The sequence below is a fragment of the Diceros bicornis genome, chromosome 5 (assembly GCF_020826845.1).
Source record: "Diceros bicornis minor isolate mBicDic1 chromosome 5, mDicBic1.mat.cur, whole genome shotgun sequence".
In the NCBI taxonomy this organism is placed as follows: domain Eukaryota; kingdom Metazoa; phylum Chordata; class Mammalia; order Perissodactyla; family Rhinocerotidae; genus Diceros; species Diceros bicornis.
In genome coordinates, this window is record NC_080744.1 from 63,743,840 (window position 1) to 63,763,491 (window position 19,652).

Consider the following 19,652-nt stretch of genomic DNA (forward strand, 5'->3'; position numbering starts at 1 on the left):
AAAGTCCACTGGAAACCTCTGGGGAAAGTTTCCCTCCTTGAATAAAGAGGTATGTGAGAAAAGAACCCTTTGGCTCTCCCTCTCTCACATCCACCTTCCTTCCTGCTGCTGATGCTCTTGGGTGAAGATATGATACCTGGAACCATGGCAACTGTCCTATGGCCATGAGGCAACATCTGCTAAGGATAGCAGAGCCGGAGAATAGAGAGAACCTGGACCTTTGCTGATGCTGTTGGGTTGCTGCACCTTCCTTGGAACCACCCATCTTGTCAAGGAAGATCATACATGTATGTATTGGTAATGCTGTTGTCTGGTATTTTGTTACTTGCAGTTAGGATCATCCTGATAAAAGGGATAATAATAATAGGATCTACTTTATGAAATAGATGCTCTGACATCTGTTTTATATATAAAGAAGCTGAGGTTTAGAGAGGATACTGAAGTTGCCCACTTTATACACCCACCCCTAGAAAGTAGAGGAAAGAAGATTCACACCTGGGTCCATCTGACTCCCACATCTGCACACTAAACCACCACACAGTCCTGCCCACAGAGAGAGTTGGGTTCCACCGAAGGACATCAGAGCAAAAGGTGATTTCCACTCCTCTCCTAGGTCTATCTCTAAATTACCCCATTTCCAAATATGCGAGGAGTACTCATGTTGAAGGTGTCCTGTCAGAGGGATGATGTGCTTTGAAGTGGAAACAATAGAGATAACGGGACCGGCCCGTGCAGGATGAAACCAGCCCTGCCTTCAAAGGCTGGTGCTGTCTAAGGATCCAGGAGGGTCAACCTGGAAGCAGCAGCGAATGACACCAGAAACAATACGTCTTCTGCTCCCTCTGGTCTGGGTTCTTCAAAGCCAGTTCAAGTGTCCCTTCTTCTAGGACGCCTGCTCTGACTGTCTCAAGCAGACCTGGGCCCCACAGCATATGTTTGCCCACTTCTTATCAGGGACAGATTTTTTTTTTAGCTAACTATGAGCATATGTACCCCTCCCCCCAACTGAGTGTGAGCACCCGGAGGGCCAGGGTGTTTTAGACACAGGGGCCCCTGGTGCCCAGCACAGCTCTGGGTGCCAAGTGAGAGTTGAGGAAACGCTTGCTGGTTTGTCGTGACCTCATTCAGCGCTAACCGTACGCTGTGTAAGGACAGCTCCCTGGGGTTGGGTTCGTTCCCCATTGCCACCTACACCCACTAATCAACATAAATCCTTGTCTACCAATGGGAGCTTCTTCCACCAAAATCTGGGGTATTTGTTATGGAGCATGCAGAGAGTGCAGTGGTCATGTGAACCACAGGGGAATCCAGACATCAAACAGTCATCTAAATAGACCGCCTGGAGGAACTGGGACTTCACCTTGCCTGGAACTATGGGCAAGGGTGAGCGGGGGAGGGGATTCCTGGAGGGAAGCCCTGCATGAAAGGTGAGGGTGTAATGGACAGTCGGGACCCGCTTCAGAGAGCCAACAGGCACCACAGAAATGGCAGCTTTCTTCCCTGCTCCTGCCAAGTGGCTCCACCTTGACCCAGGCCTGAGGAATGTTCTAGAAGCTGGCGATGCCCTTTCCTTTTTGGCCTTACTCTTCCCTGGAACATAATGCCTTGTGCTTGAAGAGCTTGAGGTTTTGAATTCCTTAAGTAAGCCAAGGAATCCACAGCTTCTGGGGGCTGCCCTTAAGCGGCTCCTCTCCACGGGTATTTTTAGTCACATTTAATTTGGCAGCGCTGAGCACTTTTGATTTCACAATGATTAGTTAGAGCTTGAGTGCGCTGTTTTTCTTCTTTGCGCCTGCCTGCCTCCCCCAAAGGGACTGGGTGTTGTTTTGACTTTTATGTGCTACAATAAAAACTTTCATTGTAGCAAAATGTTTGCTCGTCAAAATTAGCTTGGTTAATTCCAAGGAATTGTTTCATCTTGGCTCCACAGGCCCGGAGGATCTTTTTTACAAGACAGATTGGCCACCAGCCAGCTATCTCCGGGACAATTCCTCTGTAGCGTTCCTCCCCCTGGAATTTACCTTTAAGAGGAAAGACCTGCCTTCCCTTTCCAACGGCTCCTCCTCTGACTGCGTGACTGGGTTCCCTGCTCTGCGCCAAGGCGGGCAAATTGGGCCAGGAGTGTGGGTTCAGTGGTGTTGATTTTAGAGTCACAGACATGAAAGAAAGCCCCATATAGAATAGACACTTGTGGGCACAGTCCAGGCGTGTATGCACACATGCACACAGGCACACACAGGCACACACATGCACACACTCAGATGTGCTTGGCCCACATCTACACCCAGAGATGTTACACTGCCAGGCACACATCAACACACACTCATAAACGTACAGACACACCAGACACCGCAGACAAGCAAGCCCACCCCGGGGCACAGGCAGCCCCCACTCAGCTGCGTCCATATGGGGAACGCTTGAGCCGCCCTCCCCACACACCTTCAGGGGGCAGCAGGCAGGCTGGGCCGCAGAGACGCACCTGCATCAGCGAGGGAGGGGGTTGGTGCCTCCTCCACACAGTGTCAGTAATCCTGGGCCGGGCCTCAAATGCCTTCCTTGCACTGGACGAGACCGACCCCTCCCCCGCAAGAAGCCCCTGGAACTCCTGAGCCCAGAACCCCAGGCTGCAGCCCTCCCATCCTGGCCTCTCGCCGTCTCCGTGCTGAGATTGGTTAGCCAAGGAGGCGGAGGAAGCCCACAGAGACCTGTGAGGTCCGCAGACCATCGTTAGGTGGGTGTCTGCTCAAATTATTGGGGTGGCCCACGAGAGTCAGAGACAGGTGCTAGCAGGCAGCCTTACCCAGCGTGGGGGCTGGGAACAGGGTGGGCAGGGAGGCAGGTTCTGGAGGACAGTCTGCACATGGACTGTCCTGCTTTGGCTGGCCCTGGGACGGATCCTCAGAGCTGGTTTCAAAGCATCTGGGTTAATAAATGACACCCTGGCCCTGCTCCCTACCCCTCCCAGCAGCCCCTTCCTCCTTGCTCCTCTCTCTGCACTGAGTGGGTTTACAGCCAAACAACTCTGGGAAAGAGGCAAAGTTAATATCATCCGGGCACCCACCATGTGCCAGGCCCCGTGTCTGGCATTTCAAATGCTTTAGCTCATGAACTCCTCAAACAGTCACGCAAGGTCAGAGTCTTGAGCCTCATTTTGCAGACAACAAAGGGAACAGTAATAGCACTCAGTGTGGGCTCAAGAAGAGGCACTCTCTCTCCCGCATCTGACAGATGGACGCTGAGGCTCGGAGAGGTTCAGGAACTTGCCCGAGGCCACCCAGCTGATGCAGAGGGAGCAGGATTTGAGCTCAGGACTGGCTCCAAAGCCAGGTTGTGGGCAGGCATTTAGGAACCGCTTCCTGGAAACAAGGTGACATGGTGAGGGCCGTAGATGGCAAGCTCTGGCCACAGTGGAGATTGGAGGGGCAGATCCGTTGGGCTGTGGGGTGGCCTGGGATGACAGCCTGACCCAGGGACACGGCAGCAGCAGGGACAGGTGAGAGCAGCACGTAGTTGGTCAGGCGGCTGAGCTGTGTCCACACGGCTGAGACACCAAGGCTGCCTGGACAGGGACAGCCACCACTGCAAAGAGTCCCGATGACGTCGCTCTGTCACTCTCCCCTGCCTGCCTGGGCCCCTCACCACACTCCTCACCAAACTCTCTCCTTGAAGAAGTGGCACGGCCGACATCTTAAGGGGAAACTGGCTGTAAATTATTATCAGCTGCCCACCCTGTTCCAGGCGCTGCCCCAGGCCCTGGGGACACAGTAGAGAACAAAGCCAAGCTCCTGCCCTCCAGTGCCTGAGGGAGATGGCCAGCAACGGACTAAACAGTCCTGTCCAGCAATGATGAAGGTGACAAAGAAGAAACACAAAGCCCGTAGGGTGATGGGAGGAGGGGCGAGGGCGGGCCATCATGCAGGGAGGGCCGGAAGGGACCAAGGGGGCAGAGAAGGAGGGCTGCCAGTGGGGGCTGAGGGGGTATCTGGGAAGGGCAACTCCAGGCCTGGTGACCAGAGTGGACAGAAGCCCCGGGGCAGGAGCAGGCTCAGTGCTCTAGGAAGTCGGCGAGGCAGAGCCGGGTGAACAGAGAGAAGAGAGGGGGAGGGGAGGCTGGAGAAGCAGCCAGAGGCCAGTTCTCCCAGGGCTTCGCGGGACATGGCGAGGGTCTCGAGTCAGCCTTCATCTGCGAGCACCAGGGGCCACAGGGCAGGAGTTGACAGCATCCTGCAGAGAATCAGGCCACCCTTCGGCTGCTTGTGCTCTTCAACCTAGAGTTTCTGGGGCCAGAACTTCTGTTTCCCTAGTTTAGAGACTAAGCCCTCCTTCTCCATTAGGGAAGGGGCTTGCAGAAGCTGCTGGAAAACTCTTCCTACACGGCTGTGCACCAGCCAGGGCTGAGGACTCGGACAAGAGCCTGGCCCCAGGACCCAGCGGGGTAGAGAAGCAAGAGCAAGACCTGGATGGAGTCCTATGGCTTCCCCTGCCCAGCTGTGTGGCCTTGAGTGAATGGCTTGCCCTCTCTGAGCCCCAGGTTCCTCCACTGTCAAACTGAGAGATGTTCTACCACAGAGCCACAAGGGTCAAATAAGCAACAGAAGGCAAAGTGCATTGTAAAATGTAAGAACTCTGCACATCTGGAAGTTTTTACTTAAAACTGTCTCTTCCCTGTCAGGGGACAGAGTATTAACCAATGTGTAGGAGAAGGAGAAGGCATTTCTGGGAGGGGCTTGTGCCTCCCTCCTGCCCCCACTCCTCATTCTCCCCACCCTCTGGTCAGGCCTCCTCCAGGGTCTTTCATCCTGAACAACAAAGAGGCTTCACCAAGACTTTGAAATCCAGCGCACCCAATTTCTCACCCAAGATTTCCGCTCAGGCACGTGCTTCTTGCTCTCTCCAGGCTGGAAGCCACAGCTGGAGGAGTGAACCCACTGTGCTCTCCGAAGGGCGCCTGGAAGGGGCCCTAGGAGCCCAGGCCCCACCCGTGGCCAGGATTCTGGGACAGCAGACAGGACCCACCAGGGTTCTTCCCAACCCGCCAACAGCCCCCCATTCCACTCCACACCCTGATTTCAGCTTTGGTCCTGGGACCCTGCACTGGGCCCCGGGACACAAGATGAATGAGACATGGTCCCTGCCTCCAAGGAGGTCACAGTCCCCCTCTGAAAACTGACCATCTGGGTTCTGATGGCCGGAGGAGAACAGGACTCTGTAATGGGGGAGGGAACCATGACAGACGGAGGCTGTTGTCCCCAATCCTAAAGGACTCGGGCTCTTTACTCATAGCCAGGAGGTCCTGTAGGGCCCTGCAGAGGCTGCTGGGAGGCCTAGAGACTGGGACTCAGATAAAGCAGCCGCCTCCATGTTTTCTCCTCTTTGTCATCATTTACTGAGCACTTAATATGTACCTGACAGTCGGCTAAGTGCTTTATGTGTATTAATTCGTTTAATCCTCCCAATAACCCTATGAGACGAGTGTTATTGTTTATCTGTAGTCCACATGCAAGGAAGCTGAAGCACAGAGAGGTTAAGTAACTTGTCCAAGGTCACACAGCTAATAGGTGATGGAAGCGACTGGCCATGGGCACTCAGGCACAGAGGCTGCAGTCAACCACCAGATTAACGGCTGCTCTAACAGGCATGAGGTGTGCAGCACAGGTCATCACAAGATTAAGTGTCAGTGCTAGGAATCCTCCAAACAAGCCAGTTGGCCTCTTTTACATTTGAGAAGTCAAGCCACTAAAGTAATAATAATTAATATTCATGGACTAATTAGTAGGAGCTAGGAACTATTCTAAGCACTTTCCATATTTTAACTAAACTGGTCCTCGCAGCAACTCCATGAGGTGAAGACTATCCTGACCCCTGTTTTACAGAGAGGGAAACTGAGGCACAGAGAGGCTAAGCATCTCACGCAAGGTCCCCTGGATGATCACTGGCAAGCTGCCATTTGACCCCAGGGCAGTCTGGCTACAGAGTCCATGTTCATAACCACTCACCCCGCTGCCCATGGTGTGGGAAGTTAGGAAACAGTAGCACTGAGGTCCAGAGCTGGGTCTGCAGGCCGCTGTGCCCGAGCGTTGCCGCTCCCACCTGCCCTGCCCTGATTTGGACGCCCTTTCCAGGGTGAGGTTCTAAGCAGAATCCCCAGCCTCTGGCTCACCACCTGCTGAAGCACAGGTCCGTGCTTTCCGGGCTCTCCTTCCTCCAAACAGGCTGGAAGTCAGCCCCCTGACCTCCCCCTGCCCTGCTCACCTGGGCGCACCCTGCCCTGGAGTTCACCTGCCCCGGGAGCCTTCCGGTCAGATGCGAGCCCCCGCTAGACCCCTGAGCAGCCAAATCTCTTGCTGTGGAGCCAGCTGCACTTCATTTTGGGAGCCTCTGGACCTTTCCATGGGTGCCCATGGAGGAGTCTTTCTTGCATTGGCCTTGCACTCCGCCTTCCTCACACCAGGGCCCTTGTTGACCAGGGCTCAGTTCCCCTTCTCTTCTGAAGCTTCTGGGCCATTGTTCCCCAGCCCCACGTCTGTTCCCTTCACACACCAGTTTCTCCTGAAGGGTCATCATCGTAGTGACTTTGCCTCCCCGCCCCCAAATGAGGCTGTCAGTGGCACCAAGCCGGCCGGCAGGGGCCACATGGGATGGCAGCTGTTGTGGCTGAGCCTGGGCCTGCACAGCAGGACCTGGGTCGGCCAGACCCAGAGCGACACAGTAGCCAAGCTGAGCACTGCTGGCCAATGGCTTCTGGCAAGGCCAGGTGAGGGGAGCTTCCCCGGCGACCTCCGGAGGCAGCACAAAGCCGCACACTGAAGGCCTCGCTCAGACCCTGTTCCATGACCTTGGGCACTAATCTGTGTCCTAGCTTTGCTGTCTGTAAAATGGGCGCATGGGGGGCACCTCCAGGGTCGCCGTGGGGATTAAACCTTGCCGCTTGGCCGAAGTGAAGGGACTGACAGAGGTGCCTGTTAGCTCCGCCAGCCAATGATTCTGTGAGAACCAGGCGGGCGGTCTGTGGTCAGGCTGCTGCTGTGAGCATCACGTTTCCTGAAAAACTGGCAGATGCGAGGCCACTTACCATGGGTCACTAGAGGCACTCTTAAAGAGGAATCTCTAGCTTCCTTCAAAAATACCTTCCCCCTGCAGAAGCCAGGGTGCCTGGAATCCCCCCACTACCAAGCACCCTGGGAGTTAAGCACGGCCCTCCCTAGGCATCCCTTTTTAAAGGAGAAGGTTTCTAGCTGAGTGGTCTCTCTTACAAAAGGCAGCTACACGGCATGCGGCCCCTGGATGGGAGGGAGGCACAGGGTGGAAAGTCAGGCTGAATCACAAAAGGAGGGCCGAGCCCAGGCCTGGAAGACAAACCTCACCAGCTCCCACAGGGGGCTGAGGGCAGCTTGGGGGGCCACACACTTGGGTATAGTAACAGCTGCTCATCCTCACACAGGCAACACTGGCTGCTCACAAAACACGTTTGCACATGTTCTCTTCTCAAACCTCATAACCCAAGGAGGTAGGTCTGTTTAGATCCATTTCACAGATGAGGAAACTGAGGGCCAGAGAGACTGACTTTTCTAACATCACCAGCATATTGGGGACAGATCCAGGGCTCGGGCTCAGCTCTGCCCACTGCACTGCCGCCTGAGCCACCAGGGAGAAGCCGTGGACAACAGCCCCACCCAAGGGCCAGTGCATCTCCACATGGGGAAAATTTAAGGGGGCTCAAAGACATAGGCCAGCAACCATATAGCTAAGTCACACGCAGTTAGGGTTCTCCAGGCCCAAAAACCTGCATTCCTGGGGGAATTCGTGGTCCAAAAGGAGAGATGAAAAACGCAGATGGGGCCCAACTGCCTCCCTCTCCTCTCCCCCTAGGGAGGCCTCAGATATTTTCTAAGAGAAGAGTAATGAAGAGCACCTTCAAGAAGGTGGATTTCCTCAGCCCGCTGGGAGGGTTTGAGGATCAGGCTGCCAAAAAGACCAGAGGGGGGACATAGACCACCTGCCTCGCCCCAATCGGGGGTCCCCACAGGCTCACAGGATGGCTGCTCCTCTCTGTGTCCCTGGCCTGTGCTGGGAGTATCTTTTCCTGGCACCCTACAGCAGGAGCCACAGAGGCCGGGGGCCAGCAGGCTGGGCCAGGGAGTGGGGACTGAGGGAAGACAGCCTAGGTGTCCACAGAGCAGAATTATCCCAATCCTGGAGGAAGCTGCAGAGCCTCCAGAGGGAGGCCCCAGGCTGGGAGGGAAGGAGGTGGCTGGTCCAGCACACTGAGTGCAGTGGGTCTGTGCAGGCCCCCTTAGAAGCAGCCTCAGGGCATCTTCCAGTGTGCATTAGTGCCTCCTATAAGTCACCTGTGTTGTGCGAGTGTATAAGTCTCCAGGAGCCCCATGGCTCCGGGATCCACACGGTCTTCTTCAGAGAGGGAGGAGAAGCCCTCTCCTTCAGCTCAAAGGCCCTGCCAGTAGGTCCAGATGGACAAGTCCAGCCTCTGGCAGTGGGCATGCAGAAGGAGGCCGTCAAGCTGCAGGGAACTGTGTTGTTGTGGGTGTGCACACACGTGTATGCACGGTTGTGGGAGTGTGTTTGTGGGTGTGATGCATGGGGAGAGTGCAGCTATCAGTGGGAGCCCTGAGATGTGTCAAGGATCCAGGCCTGTGGCTGTTTCTGGAGGACAGGGGCTGTGTGTGTTGCTCATCCCCTAGTGTCTATCACAGTGCACAGCACCCAGCTGTGTGGCCCTGGGCAAGTTACTCAACCTCTCTGTGCTTCAGATTCCTCTTCTGTAAAATGGAGCCAGTACTGGGGGTTGTGGGAGGATTTGACGAGACAGTGAGAGGACCTGGTATGCTCTCTCTGCTGGCGTCCCCTGTGCCCACAGAGCATCTGGAAGCACGGAGACTGGCACCTGGGGTCCTCCTGGCTCACCAGCCTCCGGGAGAAGGGACGTTTGATCTTAGAAACTGGAACCATCATCAAAAGAGAAGGTTAAAGGTGCTGGAGAACCTGAAACCTGGGGAATGCTGTTTACCGAGAACACTTCACGACGGTAATCATTGTTTTCTCCGAGCAGCGAGCAGCGGTTCTCTAAAGGGCGCTTGAGATGCCTTCCCGAGAAACACTCCAAGACGAGCAATCACCATGACTCGCTTTGAGGGCGGCCCCAGGCGGGAGACTCACAAACTGTGCTCATCCAGATCCAGGGAGGGGACGGTGGGTCCCAGGCTGAGGACTGGGCCCACTCCTCCCACAGAGCCCGGCTCTAACACCCAGGGTTCAAGGCACTGAAGCGACTATTCGTGAATGGGGTTTTTTGGGGTTTTTTTGTTTTTTTTTTTTGTGAGGAAGATCAGCCCTGAGCTAACATCCATGCTAATCCTCCTCTTTTTGCTGAGGAAGACCGGCTCTGAGCTAACATCCATTGCCTAATCCTCCTCCTTTTTTTCCCCCCCAAAGCCCCAGTAGATAGTTGTATGTCATAGTTGCACATCCTTCTAGTTGCTGTATGTGGGACGCGGCCTTAGCATGGCCGGAGAAGCGGTGCGTTGGTGCTCGCCCGGGATCCGAACCCGGGCCACCAGTCGAGGAGCGCGCGCACTTAACCGCTAAGCCACGGGGCCAGCCCCCGTGAATTGGGTTTAATACGTTGGTGTACCAAACTCAGTCACAGAAGAAAAGACCCAGCACAGAAGCTTACTGCTTAGCACATACTGAGCCTCAACAGATGTCAGCTATCATCATCATAATTATTATTACTTATGTATTATAAATATTATTTACAAATATATAAATATAAACAATATATTTATTTATAGTAATAATATTATGTAATAAAAAATGAATGATGCTACCTGGAAGAGCGGATGAGGCAATCAGGTGACCCCCAAATTCGTCACTTTGGACAAGAGAACAGGGGCTCTGAGGGGAGACCTGGCAAGGCGGGACTCTCTGGTTATGCAGAAAGTCAGGGATGGAGCTGGGACCTCCAGAGTCCTGTCCATCACACTCTAGCCCCATCCCCACACTGTTCCGACAGAGCCGTGGCCCAGCAGAGGAGCAGCAACCCCTCCGGGCCACACCACCTCTGGGCAGGGGGCACTCTGTCAGTCACACCAGCGCCTCCCTCTGCCCTGGCTCAGGGAGGTCCAGCCGCATCAGCTCAGCGCTGAGAGCCACAGGGACCAGGCCACACCAGCTGCCCGCCCACCCTGCTGGGAGGGACCTTGAGACCACCAGAACCAGGAGCACACCCCCAGGAGCGTCCTGCACCCCTCCCTCAGGCATGGGGCAGCCGCTCACCTAGGGCCTCCCACTCAGAAGGGGCAGCAGCCCGCAGGGCCCTGTGACCAGGAAGGTCACTGGTCCCAAGAGACCCCACAGGAGGCGTGGTGGCTGCTTTCCCGAAAAGGCCAGTTCCCAGCAGTCACGTTCCCTATATGGACACACACGTGGGAATGAGAAAGAACTTGCAAGTTCTGCAGCCAGTTTTGCTGTTCTCTTGGGCCCCAGGGGGCTGGGAAAATGTAGAGAGAGGGTGTTTAAAATCTATTCATTTTATTTGCATACTTAGCAGGGGGCCAAGAGACAGACACAACTGGGTTTCAAACAGGGCAGCCCACTTTGCTGTTTGAGCGTGGGAGGTCCTTTAAGCCCTCTAGGCCTCAGTTTCCCCCTCTGTACAATGGGGGAGTTAGGCACTACCTCACGGAGTTACTTGTAGGGGTAAGTGAGGGAGGCTTCGAACAACACACTTAGCACAGACTCCAACGCACAGTGATGGGTGGTTGGGGGAGCAGCAGCCGTGACTATTTGCCTGGTGAAAAGTCTGAAAGAATATTCACCAAAATGTAAGAGGCTGTATGTGTGCGGTGAGGGGTAGGCCTGTTATCACTGAGGACAGGATTTCAGCGACTCCGATTCCTTTTCTTCTTTTCCTTTTCTTTTCGCTTATCTGAGTTTTCCAAATATTCCACAACGTTCCTGAGTTCATTGTCATTTGAAAATGATAATAAAGTGAAAAATAAACCCGCCGCCCGCTGTGGTGTGTGGCCTCCTCCGTCCCGGGAGGAAGGGAACCCGGGGCGGCGGCAGAGCCGGGGACCAGAGCCCGAGGCGCGGCGGGGGGCGACGCCCCTCCCCGGCAGCGAGGACCCCCCACCCTGGCGGGGCCGTCCCCTCGCGCCTGCTCGCTCGCTTGCGCCTGGCTCAGACGATGCGAACACACAATCATTCATTATAACTCAATTACAGTGATTAAAGCTGGTGGCATGCAGAGGCAGGAGGGAGTGTTGCCAACAAAATTTACACTCCGTGTCATCAGCGCGGTAACAGCAGCTGACGCGGCCGCTCGCCTTCCCTGCCATCTGCTCAGCGCGGGGGCGCCGAGGGGCGAGGGCCACCCCGCACTAACAGGGGACCACGCGCGGAGAGAGGCTGCAACGGGTGCCCCGGCCCGGAACCACCACTGGCCGGGACTGCTGGGGAACCGCCCCTGTACCCCTCCCTGCAGACATGGGGCCCACAAACCCAACATCTGGAATGGGGGCACCAGGAGACGATGGTGCTAGCTCTTCTGCGGTTGTGCCCACAGTGGCAGAGGGTGGGATTTTGTGATCTGGGTTTTTGCCCCCCTGTTCTAGATGAGGAAACTGAGGCACAGATGCACAAGAGGTCACACACAGTAAGCCTGGGGCAGAGCCTAAAGGCACACCTGCTCTAGATCTCCTGGGGATGTGCAGAGAAGGATGCTGGGAAGTTGGGGGCCGCTCTGGGCTGCAGGGAAATGGGAGGGGCAGGCTGAGGCCTGAGACCCTGGGGGCCCCAGAATGAGTCAAGGGTGGTGACAGGAGGGCCCATGGGAGCAATGCAGGGGACACTAGGCACAGGGCAGGGCTGCTGGGGAAGTGTGTGTTGGGGGATGGGGGGTGACGGCCATCCATCAGCAGGCAGCAGACCCAGGCATGGCGGGCTCTGCTCAGGGAGACCAAGAGGGCCTAGGGAGAAGAAAGGGAGGCAGAAGTCTGTGGCTGGGGTCTGCGCCACCATGAGGCAGAGGGATGGGGAGGATGGAGATGCCTTTCAAGGGCCAGCAATGACACCAATCACCCCAGAACGCTGGACCTCCAGCTTTGTCAGCCGCAGGAAACAAGACGCCAGCAGATGTGTCGGTCCTCCATCTGGAAGAGTCTCTCTTCTGAACCCCTGTTGACTGGCAGTGGGGTGGGGGGAAGTGGAGTGTGGGAGGGAAGGGAGGGGCTTAGGTCTCTCTTCCCATGATTATTCTGTTCCGAGTTCACCCAGCACGTTTTTCCGGCTGTGTGAGGCTCTGAGGCCACAGTTACCAGTTGCGGTAGTAGCGTCCATGCTTGCTCGCTGGCTGTCACCTGGCACCTGGCCAGCCCTGCCCAGCGCCACAGCTAGGGTTTCCTAATGCCCAAATCCCACACAGTCTCCTCCGCTAAACTGTCAGTGGCTCCTTGGTTCCCCCAGGATACCTCTGACCCCTCAGGAGTTCTCCCAGGAGCCTCACCTCTCACCTTTGCTGCAGGGCCTTTGCACATGCCGTTCCACAGACTGAAGTGCTGCCCCTCCTCCTCTGGCCTTTCCCATCCCACTTGTCCTTCAGAACCCAGCTTAGACATCCGCTCCTCTAGGAAGCCATCCCAACCATGAGGCCTGGTGGGTGCCCTTCCATTATGCTCCCACACTCGTATGCTAGTGCCCTTGGAGCACTGAGTGTGGCATATTGGGATCATCTGGGGGCAGATCTGTTCCTCGTCTCCAACCCCGGCAGCAACTTGGGGGCAAGGGCTGGGTCCTGCGCATCTCTGAAGTCCTGGGGCCGACTGGGTGGATGCTGAATGTCGTTGGGGAGGCAGCGGGAGGATGGGCCCAGACAGGAGCTGACAAAATGGCTGCCCCATGAGGATGGGCTCAGGAGAGCACAGAACCAGCCTACAGATTGGGGCAGAGGTCAGTATCCTCAGAGTGAAGAGCAAGGGAGGGAAGGAGAAGGGACAGGAACCACCCGACCAGCCCAAGCCTCTCCCACGTCCACTGGGGCCCCTCAGTCGGTGCCCAACAAGCCCACTGTGCGCTCCCCTCTGGCTCTCAGGCAGGTCAGATGCGGCAGGGACCCTTGGAGACACGGTACTAGAGAGAGGTGCAGGCAGGACCAAACCGCCCTGCCGGAGAAGCACGGTCCCTGGAATTCCCCAAGAAGAACCGAAAGGGGAAGCTGAGCAGAGGTGTTGGAGGCCAGGGACGGGGTGGGGGAGTCTGCGATGCAAAAGTCACTCCGGGTCAGGAGACCCGGGTTTTAGTTTCAGTCTTGATTCAGGGCTGTGTGAGGTTATTCATTCATTCCTTCTGCAAATGGAGCAAGGGACACAGAGGGACCAAGGCTGACAGTGGTCGTATCTCCATGGAACTTCCATTCAAGTTGCTAGTGCTCTCCGGGCCTCAGTTTCCCCAACTGTAATGGGAGTATTGGACTCGATCTGGTTTCCCAAATTGTGGTAAGGGGAAGGATTTTTTAAGTAAGATGAAGAGGCAAGGCGTTGAAAACCCTTGACCCCCAGAGCAGAAAAGTTACTCCCTTCACAATCCCAGTCAAGCGTTCTGATTGGGTCAAGGGGCAAGTTTCATTCGGATGCTGATGGGTGCTCAACACCCCTCAAACATGGCTCATTTCCCTTTCTTGAACCAAGAGGGAGTGAGCCGGAAGGGAGGCGCAGCCAGTTACATTTGTTTTCATTGCATTTACTGTTATGGAGATTTTTCTAAGGTGAGTGACATCCATTTAGGATAATGATATAAAGTTTCCTTTTTAAATATTTATATTTAGGCTTAAAAAGTGAATTTATTTAAAGAAAAACTGTTAAGTAACTCATAGGCTGGTGGGTTTTAGTAAACCATGGCAAAAATCACTGGATGGTCATTTACAAATGGCTGCAGTTTTTTGATCCTCGGGTCCAGGGGCTGCTGTGTTGCAAGGGTAGCTCTGCCCATGTTGGGGAACAGGTCTAAGGGCTGATGGCTGTGACTCTTGGAACTGGGCCAGCAGGGCCAGAGGAGGGTGCCTCACCCTGATGAAAAGGTGATGGTGAGTCAGTGTAGAGTCTTGGGAAACATCTGTGCTTGGGGCTTCCCAGGGACCAGGGAGTGTGTCCCCAAACAAGCTTCAATGCAAATGACTTTCGTTGACAAACAAGCTGCTCTCCATAATGCACGCACAGCAGTTGGCAGTTTCCGAAAGGGGCTCTGCACAGAGGGGCAGCCTCTCTGCAGAGCTCCTGTGGGCTCCCTTCCTCCTCCCCTCCTGCCTCACCCTGCCTACCCACCCTCCTGCAGCCCCGCCAGGGGAAACACCCGGGATCCTCCAAGGAGTAGCCCCCAGCCCCAGCACAAGGGATCTGCAAAACCTTCCGCCATCCGGGAGCAAACTTGATCAGCACTACAAAGGGGCAGGTGACTCAGGGACTAGTGCGTCTCAAATGCCTTTCCTTCTCTCAACCTACAACTCCTATTCATCCTTAAACACCCAGGACAGATGTGATCTCCTCTGCAGAGCCTTCATGGAGACCTCCCCTTCTGACCCTTCTAAGAGTTGCCTGATCCCCCTCCTCAGGACCCCCACAGCATGCTCTCCAGGCCACTACTAATAACACTGTTTTATAATTGCTGGAGTTTGTTTTCCCCACTAAGGAGTGCATTGCTTGAGGGCACGGACCATTCATCTCTATTTCCCATATTCCTAACCTCCAACACTGGGCATGCTCTGTCTGTATCTACTGCATTCATGGGCGGATGGGTGGATAGGCTTTCCTTAAAGTTCTGAGTTTTCAGATTCCATTCCATCTCCTTCTCTATTTAAGGAGAGGAAACTTTTCATTGAAAGCATCATTCTTTCAGGGATTGAATAACTATTTATTAAACACCTGTCATGTGACAGCTACTGTGTTGGGAACCAGGAAGACAGAGTGAACCAAACTTGACCTCTACCCTCAGGAAGTTCAGAGTCAGGCTGGAGAATGAGGCGAGCCTCAAATGGATAAAACATGGGAAGGATTTGAACTTCATTGTCACTTAGATGTAAACCACTCAGAATTTAATCTACTTTGAAAGGAAATTCAGATAGAAAATCAATGAAGTAAAAACCTGCAACCTTGAATTTGAATTAGAAGTATCAGTAGATTTCCTGATGTTTTTTATCTTTAACAAATACATAAATGCACGTGCGTGCACACACAGACAATTTCTTAGCTCTGCTACTGAAAGGATCTAAAAACCATGACCAGTCCGTTAGCATCAAGCACACTGAGCCCCCAGATAATGGTCTCTAAATACCATTTCCCACTAAAAGGAACTAGGGTTCCTTGGAGAAATGGCTGACTCCAGATCTAGGACAGAAAATATACAAGATGAGCCAGGAACATTGTCTTATACCAGAAAGCAACGAGGCTATCAAAGACCACCAGAGTCATATCAAAAACACCAAGGAGGCATCTTCAAGAGGCTTCCTAAAATAGGATGATTTGAGAAGCAATAAGGATAACTCCACTTGACTGAAACATATCAAATATGTTTAAATCCACAAGTTCATAATGGTATTTTAAAAAAAGAAAACATTATTGGTTAGCTTTTGAGAATACTAAGACACTAACTTATTATTTTGAAAACTGGCAAATAAAGTAAATGAATCAAGCATTTATCCTGCATTTAAACTATACTTCAAGATAACCAAATGGTTGATGAGGGGCAGTTTCTCTTTATAGCAGTGTTCAAGTAAACAGGAGTAGGAGGAGTGATAGAACTAAAATATCACCATTTGGTAGTCCCTAATGAATTAGTGAATCTAGGCAATGATCATCATTTCTCAAAGGACAAACATTTAGATAGTATGTGCTTTAGATAGAATATGTCATTGATCAAAATCAAGCCTGGATCTAATCAAGCTCCAAGATCTAACTACAATTTAGCAACCAGCAAAATTTAGACTGTGAGAAGCTCTAGGGACAAATAATTTTGTTTCTTCAATAAATAAATGTGGGGGGGGGGCGGAGAGAGAATGAGATGTGAAAGAGGAACCTAAAAGACATATCAATTATAGTCACTTTGTATGGACCTTATTTGGATCCTAATTCAAACAAACAAATATTTTTTTCAAATTATGAGACAATTGAGGAAATTCGAATACAGATTGGATATTTGATAACACTGGAAATTTTCGTTATTTTCTTAGGTGGGCTAGTAGTATTTTGGTTATATTTTTAAAATAGATCTTACCTTTTAAAGACATGGAAATATTTACTAATTAAATGATGAGATGTTGGGGATTTACTGTATAATACTCCAGTGGTGGTGGCCAGGTAGAAAGAGGTGGGATGTAGATAAAACAAGATTAGCCCTGAGCTGGTAACTGTTGAAGCTGGATGATGGGCACGTGGAGATTCATCATCCTGTTCTCTCTACTTCGTATCATAATGAAAAGCTAAAAAATGTAACCCACGTTGTCTCTGTATATTTGCCCCTGCATACCGACAAAGTCATTAGAATCACAAACTATCTAGGCTGGAGGGGACCCAGAGATGGCTCATCCAGCCTTCAAGCATCACTCCACAGATGAGAAGACTGAGGACTGGAGAGTCCAGTGACATAGCTAAGATGACGTGGTGAACTTTGCTCCTGCCACTGGGCATGGGCACCCCTACCCCTGCCCTGTCTCCCGCCATGCCCAGAGCTCCCCCTCTTAGTCACCAGAAACTATGGTCAGGGTGATTCATTACCAAGTCTTGGTCTTTCTGGCGTGCTTTACTTAATCCTTAATTATGAAATATTTCAAACATGTAGAAAAGAACAGAAAATAACATGAAACGACTAAAGCCACCACACAGACTTTTAAAATGTGAACACTTTAACATTTTCTTCAGTTTTTTTAAGGTAATAAAATGTGATAGGTGTAGCTAGCTCCCACCTTGACCCTCATTTCCCTTCCTTCCCTCCCACAGATAACCATTATCCTGTGGCGTGATGTGTACTTTCCACTCATGTTGTTATAGTTTAATATATATACTCAAATTTAGAATAGTTTGGTGTGGATTTATATTTGCCATAAATAGTATCATATTGTATATTTCCTTTTGCAACTCGCTCTTTTCACACATTGTGTTTTTCAAATTTATCCAAGTTGATACATAAAGATCTAGTGCATGCATTTTAGTGCCTATATACAATTTCATTATAAGAAAATGCATAGATTTTTCTTTATCCATTTCCCCAATAATGGGCAGGTTATTTCCAGTTATTTTTGCTACTTCAAACAGTGGGGCAATGAAACTCTCCGCATATATCTCTGTGTGTACTTGTATCAGAGTTTCTCTAGGGTGCATACCTAGAAGTAGAATTACCAGGTCATAGGATTGTGTGGCTTCTACTTTACCAACTCTTGCCAATGCTCTACAAAGTGGGAGACCCAATTATGCTCCCACAAGCAGTGTTTGACAATACTAATCATTCCCCATCCTCATGGAAGCTTCGTATTATTAAACTCAAAAACTTGCCAATCCAATGGGAATGGGTTGTTCTGTTTCGCTTTGCTTTTCAATTTGCATTTCCTTGATAACTACTGAGATGGGGTATTTTCAGACGTTGACTGCATATTCATGCTTCCTCTCCTGTGAATCGCCTGTTATCCATCCTCTACCCATTTTTCTGGGTTGTTTGCTTTCACCTGATTTGGAAGAATTCATTACATATTCCAGATACCACTTCTTTGTCAGTTATAAGTATTATGTTTATATTTTTTCATGTTTTGTCACTGCATGGCATCTCTTGCTGTACAGGAGTTTTAAATTTTAATGTATTCAAATTGATCTCTCTCTTTTTTTTTTTTTTATAACTTTTGCTTTCTTTGTCTTGTTCAATAATCCTTTCCCTCCTCAGACTGCTAAGGTTGCTCTCCAACATTTTATCCTAAAAGTTTAAAGACTTTAAACCCACTAGAATTTATTTTGGGTATTGTGTGAGGTAGAGATCCATTTCCCACCCATAAAGATGGTCTATTGTCTCAGAAGTATTTGCTGAATAATGCTTTTCTTCATTGACACCTAATTCCACCTGTCATAATCAGATTCTCATCTACCTAGAGGTCTATTTATGAACTCTATTCTGTTCCATTGGTCTATTTGTATATACATGCACCAAGAGCTCTTTCCTGCTGACTGTAGCTTTACAATAAGTCTTGATATCTGGAGGATTAGTCCTCCTTTCTTATTCCTCTTCAAAATTATATTTGCTATTCTTGGTCCTTTACTCCTCAGATTAAGTTTAGCATCAGCTTATCAACTTACATAGAAAACATCCTATTTGGATTTTGTTTAACATTGCATTATAGATTGCTGGGAAAGGCAGCATTTTAAATGAAATTGAATTTTCTCATCAATGAATATGGTATAGCTTATGATCTATATAGATCTTTTAAAAAATTATTTCCTTTAATAAAATTTTATATTTTCCTCCATAAAGGTCTTGTGTAGCTTTACATAGATTTATTCATAGGTAGTTTTTGTTGCTATTGTAAATGCATTCTATTTCTTTACATTACATCTTCTAATTGGATACTGCTTATAAATAGGAATGCTATTGATTAATGAATGTTGATCTTGGATCCAGCAACTTGACTAAGCTCTCTTATTTGTCTTGTGTATTTTCTATGTATACAGTCATATCATCTGCAAATAATTACAACTTTCTTTCATTTCAATCATTGTACCTTGTTTATTTTTTCTTTTATTGTGTCATATTGCATTGGCTACAGCCTCCAGCACTATGTTGAATAAAAGCAGTAATAATGACTATTCCTGTTTTGTTGCTGACTTTAAAACAATGCTTCTAAAACTTAACCTTTATCTATTATTGGCTGCTGGTCTGGTTTAACTGTCCATTGTCAGATTAAAGACATTTTCTTTTATTCCTAGTTTGGTACTTTAATAAAAGTCGTGAATGGGTGTTGAATTCTGTAAAATGTCTTATCTGCTTCTTTTGATTGGTAAAACTAAGTCTTCCAGGTGTGCTGGAAAATAATTTGTGCTCTTCAATAGTTGGTTGTAGGGTTCTATGTCTCAAGCTTGGGAATTGCGTTGTTCAAATCTTCTATATCCTTATAAATTTCTCTCAGCTTGATCTACCATTTTCTGTTAGTGGTATGTTAAAACCTCCCATTCCTCTTTGTGATTCTGTCAATTTTTGCTTTATGTAGTTTTTGCTTATTGTTCTGAGCTAGGGAGCTCTCTACTCTACCTTTAAAATCTTTTATTTATGACATTAAAGGATTGCCCTTTCTTTCAAGGTAGGCTAGTAAAGTTGTTTTATTTTAATTTTATCCAACATGTTTGTCCACATGGTTAAAGGGAATCCTTATTAGCTTGCTGCTCCATTTGCCAGAATTGGAAATTCCAGACCTGCTTTTTTCAAGTCTTGTAACCTATTGTCAGTGAACACTTGCACAGGGCAGCTTCCATCTGTGATGCCCAGAAGAGACAAGGTCACAGCCCCCTCCCACTCTTTCATCTGGCCTCAGCAGTCCAGGAGGTCCCATGGGCCCACTTCTGAGCCATCAGCCCTGCCCTGTCAGATCTGCCTGAGAGGGGAGTTCAGAG